This window comes from Bos taurus, chromosome 29 (genome assembly GCF_002263795.3).
Source record: "Bos taurus isolate L1 Dominette 01449 registration number 42190680 breed Hereford chromosome 29, ARS-UCD2.0, whole genome shotgun sequence".
In the NCBI taxonomy this organism is placed as follows: Eukaryota; Metazoa; Chordata; class Mammalia; order Artiodactyla; family Bovidae; genus Bos; species Bos taurus.
This window is the reverse complement of record NC_037356.1, coordinates 29,387,068-29,394,174: the sequence shown is the minus strand read 5'-3', so window position 1 is coordinate 29,394,174 and position 7,107 is coordinate 29,387,068. Positions and strand designations below refer to the sequence as shown.

General features: G+C 40.6%; 1 protein-coding gene across 7 annotated transcripts in view; it reads left to right on the top strand.

The window, feature by feature from the left end:
- Nucleotides 1–7,107, top strand: part of CDON (cell adhesion associated, oncogene regulated) — a 99,383-nt gene that overhangs the window by 25,796 nt on the left and 66,480 nt on the right. The gene's annotated exons all lie outside the window — the stretch shown is intronic.

Genomic DNA, 7,107 nt, shown 5'->3' with positions numbered 1-7,107 from the left:
TGTCTCCCTGTCCTTACTGTCCACTCTAGTCTGTTCTTCCTTTCTCTCTGTGTGTCTAATTCTGTGCACACACTCTTCCTTCTGCTTGGAATATGCCGCTCCCCTTGCTTTTCCTCCCTTCCCCCAAACTTCTCCCTCTGACTCCCCTAATCATGTCTCCTCTGGGATGTCTTCTCAGCCTCTGAGTGTTGATTGGGTGACCCTTCTGTTTTTCCAGTAGCACCTGTGCTTGCTTTATTTTGTGGCTCATCTAACCCCTCCTTACCTACTTTAATTCCGAAAAACTTGCATATCCTAAAAGCCTTGCTTCTTTATCTTCTTCTCTTTGTTTTTGGCCACACCCTGCGGCTTACAGGATCTTAGTTCCCTAACCAAGGATTGAACCACGGGCCCCAGCAGTGAAAGCACCTAATCCTTACCATGGACTGCCAGATAATTCCATTGAAAGCCTTGCTTCTTAGTGAAAACCATTTCCATTGATTCTGATGGGGAAAAAAGTCATGACATGTTCCATCCCAAACCAGGAGAGCTAAACTATTTCCACGGATAGAAAAGTAAATCAACTTAGCAATAAAAACTAATTTGTGTAGGTGATAAATAGGTGATACTATTTTGAAAGCAAATAGATAGTGTCTTCCTAAATATGTTGCAATGAGTTTATTTCACTTAGCAAAGGAGAAAGAGAAGACTTGAGGGTGCTGGCTGGTGAAGGAGGGCTGGGGAGGGAGTCCTGCCGAGGTGGGGCAGGGAAGTGGACTTGGAGACAGGAAGTCCTTTAAAGCATGTAGTTACCTTTCATTCACGTGGCACTTCAAGTCATAGCACACAAAAGCACCTGATGGCAGAATAAAGGCTAAGCATCAGAGTGTTCCACAGTTGTGAAAACGATGTACTCATGCTGCAGGCAGAAGATTAAGCGTTCACCGTCCTTTCTTTCTTGGTATCTGTTCACAAAACATCCAAATAAATATAGCGGACCATTCAGATCCTCTAGATATTCTCTGATAAAGACTGTGGCGTCGTATAAACTGGTGGGTGTCTCTTTGCCCACAGCTGTCCAAGTCTCCTTGTTTAGTTTCTGATTGTAAAAGTTATATAAAAGTTTATACCGAATAAAAAGAAGCCATCCACTGCGTAGATACAGCCATCATTTAAAACTGGACATTTAATTTCCAAACACATGGGGTTTTTAAAGTGTCTTTGGCATTAATTTCTCATTTAAATGCTTTCTTCTCTGCGATCACCCTGTGTTTTCTGTCTTCTGACTTTATTGAGGGTTTCAACGGTCAAGTCAAAGGTCTCTCTTGGTAAATGTCACACTGCACTTAAAACTGTGTGGGGTATTTTCAAATATCTTTTGATATTGACTTCTAATGTAATTCCACAGTGATAAGAGAACAGACTCAGTATGATTTCAATATTTAGGCCATGAAATTTTTGGATCTTGTTTCACGTCCTTGGATATGTTCCAGTGTCTCCTAGTTTATAGTCTATGGAAATTTGAGTAGAATTTGTATCCTACTGTTGTGTGAAAATGGAATAAATCTTAATTCTGTTGAATTGGTTCATGGTGCTTTTCAGGTCTTCTGTATCCTTCTACTTTTCTGTATATTCATTCTGTTAATTTTTGAGAGTTTGATATTGAAACTCCAATGAAACATCTTAATACTTAATTGTAATATATAGTGAAACTGTCTGTAACTTAGTTTCCTATTTTCCAAGTCTTCTGTAAATGTGTTACCATACTTTCATAATTTAAAAAAGAGAGAGGAACAAAGAAGCCGTCCACAGTATGCAGTAGCCTTGGAGCAGCAAGCTTAGGTGTTCTGTTAGGTGAATCAGTACTGGAAGGGCTTCTTGAGTTGTCACCTGCGCTTACCTGATTTGAAGCATCTTGAAGGCAGCTGTCCTGCCGGTTTCGCCCCCGGCTGGGTTCCCAGGACAGCGCAGCGCCTGGCACGGAGTAGGGAGATGCTTAGTGTTTGTCCAGTGAAGGATGCATTCCTCTGCTTTGAACTCTTTTAATACTTTTTACATCCTCATCTACTTATTATATTTTTCTTTATTTCAGAGTTCATTAATTCAAGCCCTCTTTTCCAAATTAGGTTGCACTTTCCTCTAGCTCAGAAATCATGCCTTCCTCATCTTCCTCATCTTTGTACCTCTCCCAGGATCTTGCCCCAAGTAAATACCCTGCATATGGAATTAATTGATTGAATGAATATTTCTTGGAAAAAGTAAGATTCTCTGAGAAGTCTGTGCAGGAAATGTTGTTTGCTTAGCTAAACTACTTAGATATTCAGAATGAAGAAAACTTGGAGAGGAGATTTACAGTTGCTTATGATTAAGGTCAAGGTGGTTCAATGGGTTTAAAAAAAGGTTGTTGACTTCCATAACCGAAATTGTGCAGAATTAAGCAGTGTCTAGTAAAAAAATTTTAAGTAGACATGCTTTATTTTTTCTTTTGTTTCAGTTCGCTCAGTCATGTCTGACTCTTTGTGACCCCGTGAATCGCAGCATGCCAGGCCTCCCTGTCTATCACCAACTCCCGGAGTTCACTCAAACTCATGTCCATCGAGTCGGTGATGCCATCCAGCCATCTCATCCTCTGTCGTCCCCTTCTCCTCCTGCCCCCAATCCCTCCCAGCATCAGAGTCTTGACCAATGAGTTAACTCTTCACATGAGGTGGCCAAAGTACTGGAGTTTCAGCTTTAGCATCATTCTTTTGTTTAGTTACTGCCAAAATATCATTTTTTCCCTTCCACAGTTGAGAAATAGGATGCTTTGAAATAGTTTGAAAATAAGAATCTATCTTTTTTTTAAAAGAAGGAAATTATTATTTTATGAAGAAAAAGATGCCTTTAAGAAAGAAAACTAAGAATATTATGTTTTGAAGAACAGTACTGATCCCAAAGCCGAATTTTTTGTTCACAAATTAATCACAGTTATTCCCTAAGCCTCAAAGAAAACTCTAAGAACATCTGATATAGGAGTCTAGGGAGGGGATAATGCAGAGAGGCCGCTTTGATCATCCTTAGGAAAGCAGAGGCGTTCCTTCAAAAACAGAGGAATCAAATCTAGAAATTCAGGAAAGACTTTTCCCAAAGGATTATTCTGGCAGTGTGTTGAAAAGGGGTTATAAAAGCAACAAGTTCACAACCTGAACAATAAGTTAAATAAATGTTAGGGAACTATTTCCTTTCTTATTCTGAGATGAGGCATACCTTTAGTTTCCCCTTGCTGACAGAAATTCTCTTAAGCCTGGGATGGCTTAAAAGTACAGTTTGTAATGCAAGACAAATTGGCTTCTCTGTAGGCATGCAGGAAGGGCTTACAGAAAGCCCTGAAACTCAGGAGGTACCAGCTCATCTTGAGTTAGGACTCAAGGAGCAGCACTTGGGCTGTCTGTTACTCTTCTTGTGGTCAGGGATGTTTGTTTGTGAGGCTGGACCTAGGTTTCCCTTGGTGGCTGTTGAATATAATTTCAAGGTACCTGATGAGTAGGGCAATGAAATCCAGGTCCTTTTTCTGAATATTACAATTCTCTAACAAGCTGAGCAGGCCTGCCAGGGATAAATATAAACCAAGTCAACAAATACTTAGTCAGTAACAGTTAGGGTTGTAATTCCTTTCCAACCACCCAAATTAACTGACAGTGTGAGTCTCACAGAAACATGGGCATATTCCTGTGTGATACTGTTTAGGTAGCAATAATGAGCTGTGACGTTTTAAAGGACAGCTGTAAAATAACTTACTAGATCTCATGCTGGGGTTAAAGTTGACTCTGGAATTTGTTTCACTGCTTTTCAATAAATAAATAGTTGAGGAGAGATTTGGCAAAAGGAAGAAACTCTCCTCCTTGTCCTCATCGTCTCAGGAAAGTGTCTGCTGTTAACAAGTTGTTTGAATGTTTGCTTTGCCTTGACTGCTTAGCAGCGGTGTGTCAGTTCTTGCCCTTGAAACAGGGGAGAATTCAAATAAACCAAAAAAGGCTTTCACACAGCTGGCCCTTTCTGCCAGTGAGTGGTACTGTAGTATTTTCTCCCACTTTTTAAAAGAGCTCATCAAGGAAACATTTAAAAGGCAGTCCTAAAAAAAAAAAAAAAAAAAAGGCAGTCCTTGAACTGATAGTAGATGAACTTGAGTTTGCAACTTGGATATTTTTGGAGTCCGTAGTATAGAGAAGAAGCAAGCAGATCCTGAGAAGTACTTGATTTATTCAGAGACGTTCTTAAGATGCCTTGCCTTGTATTGCTATACTCAGTTTTATTGATGGTTAGACTTAACCTTTCTTTTCACAAATAAGTATGCATGTAGAATTCTCACTACTAAAATGTCATTAATGTAGCTTTGGCCTTACATTTTGTTGTGTTTGGTAGTCACAAATTCTGTGTCCTGGCCAAGCAGGAATATGGGGAGTAGAATTTGTCATCAAAATAACCACTCTTTGGATCTCTAGCCTACCAATAGTACCTGGTATACAGTAGGTACTTACTGTATGTTTGCTGATTTTTGAAATCATACTATGAATGAATAGTCGAATGAAGGAATAAAAATATAGCTAGGTCACATGGAATCCAGTACAGTTCTCACTAAATTTTACTTTGTTAAGGTACTTCTGGGAATTACATTCTATGAAGGTATTCTTTTCATTTTCAGAAACATCACGTGCCTCTTTTCTGCTAGGCATTCAGTTCAGTTCAGTTCGGTCGCTCAGTCGTGTCCAACTCTTTGCGACCCCATGAATCACAGCACGCCAGGCCTCCCTGTCCATCACCAACTCCCGGAGTTCACTCAGACTCATGTCCATCGAGTCAGTGATGCCATCCAGCCATCTCATCTTCTGTCATCCCCTTCTCCTGCCCCCAATCCCTCCCAGCATCAGAGTCTTTTCCAATGAGTCAGCTCTTCACATGAGGTGGCCAAAGTACTGGAGTTTCAGCTTTAGCATCATTCCTTCCAAAGAAATCCCAGGGCTGATCTCCTTCAGAATGGACTGGTTGGATCTCCTTGCAGTCCAAGGGACTCTCAAGAGTCTTCTCCAGCACCACAGTTCAAAAGCATCAATTCTTCGGTGCTCAGCTTTCTTCACAGTCCAACTCTCACATCCATACATGACCACTGGAAAAACCATAGTCTTGACTAGACGGACCTTTGTTGGCAAAGTAATGTTTCTGCTTTTCAATATGCTGTCTAGGTTGGTCATAACTTTTCTGCTAGGCATTAGAATTTGCAAAGTTGAATATGATATCATTCTTGCCTTTAAAGAGGTAGCAGTTATGTAACCAGATAAATTGCGGAACAGAGCAGTGAGTGCAGTGGTAGGCAGTGACCAGGGTATAGAGTTAGCACAGACGAGAAAGAGTAAAACATATCTGGAGAATGGCGTGGACCTTGTGAATATTCCTAATTTATTTGTTTGGTTTATTGTTCATCTCTCACACAAATGTAAGGTATACGTTTTTGTCTGTCATTTTTTACTTATATATGTATTTAAGCTACTCTGACCCCAGTTCCTAGAATAGTACCCAGCATATAGTAAACATTCAAAGGGAGGTTCAAAAGGGAAGGGATATATATATATATATATATATAAAATACCCATGGCTGATTCATGTTGAGGTTTGACAGAAAACAAAATTCTATAAAGCAATTGTCCTTCAATTAAAAAATAAATTAATTTAAAAAACTGTAAAAAATTCAATAAATACTTGCTGAATGAATGAATAATTTTCCTTTTGAAAGGAGTTTACCGGTTTTATTTCCACCAATGAGATATTATAGTGATTTTTACCCACATCTTCACCAGTGCTGGGTTATGTGAATCTTCTGTTTTAGCTTTGTTAATGTGTTATAGAATTTCGATATTAAAAAAAAAACCCCACAAAACCCAATATTTCCATGGCTGTCATCCATCTATCCTTAGCACTTCAATTTTTCTGCTGCCATTGATAGCAATGGGCTTCCCTGGTGGCTCAGATGGTAAAAGAATCTGCCAGCAATGTAGGAAACCCAGGTCTGATCCCTGGGGTCAGGAAGATCCAGATGGCCAAAGCATAGCTATTGAGCAACCTCCTCTTCAGCTGTTTTCCCCTCTCTAGTCCTCCCCATTTCAGGAAACAGAACTTTATTCTGTTACATCAAAGACTAAGAGTTATCCTTGACATCTCTTTATCTCGCCTTTTCTACCCAAGCCTTCAGCAGATTCTGTTGGTTTACCTTTAGAGTCTGCTTTAAATCTAGTGATTCAGTGACTGCCTGTATTGTATCTGATGCACCCTATAGACCGGTGAGAGGCAGTCCCTTATTACATCTGTATGTTTTGGTCCTTGGACCTTGTAAAAGTTCTAGAAACAGTCTTACATTTTAAAAGAAATAAGGCAATGTCCTGATACAGAGCTTAACAATTAGGGCAGTATAGATGAGAGAATCCTTATGATATAAATGAGACAAAATGCTAATTCTATAAATGAGAAATGGTAAACAGCTCTTTGAATGAAGCAGCTTGGTCAGTTGAAAATTCAGTTATTCAGATCCCAATTCTGAACCCTTACAGACACTGCTGTATGCTCCTCTCCCAACTCTGTGCTTGTCTGTGAGTCCAGGTAAGAAGAGAGAATGGCAGTTTGGGGGCTGAAGCTTTTCTGCATCTTCATCCTGTGAATCACTGGGTTCAGTGGCTGCCCACCGTTTTGCAAGCTTTGTATAGAGAGCCTCCCATACAAGACAGACAGCCACTAACGGGGTGCTTGCACCAGCTTGTCCACACTCTTCCGTTCCTGCCCCACTTCAGTCTAGTCCACCCTCCAGTCAGGGATCTTAAAGCGTAATGAGACCCCATTACTCCCTTCTCTAAGCCTTCCAAGGGCCCACCGTTGCCTTGAGAAGAAATGCCGACATCTTCACCGTGGCTTTTGAAGCTGGGTGGGATCTAGCCTGGCTCTCCTCTGTGCTCTTTTTCTGGCTCATCCCACTCTCACCGCAGGGGTCTTTGGACGTTCTGCAGAAGGCTCAGGCCCCACCCAAGCCGGCCCTTAGTTTCTCTGTGCAATCCATGAGTCCCCATCTGAAAAAACGGGAAGAAAACCAGGAGTCCCTAACTCATA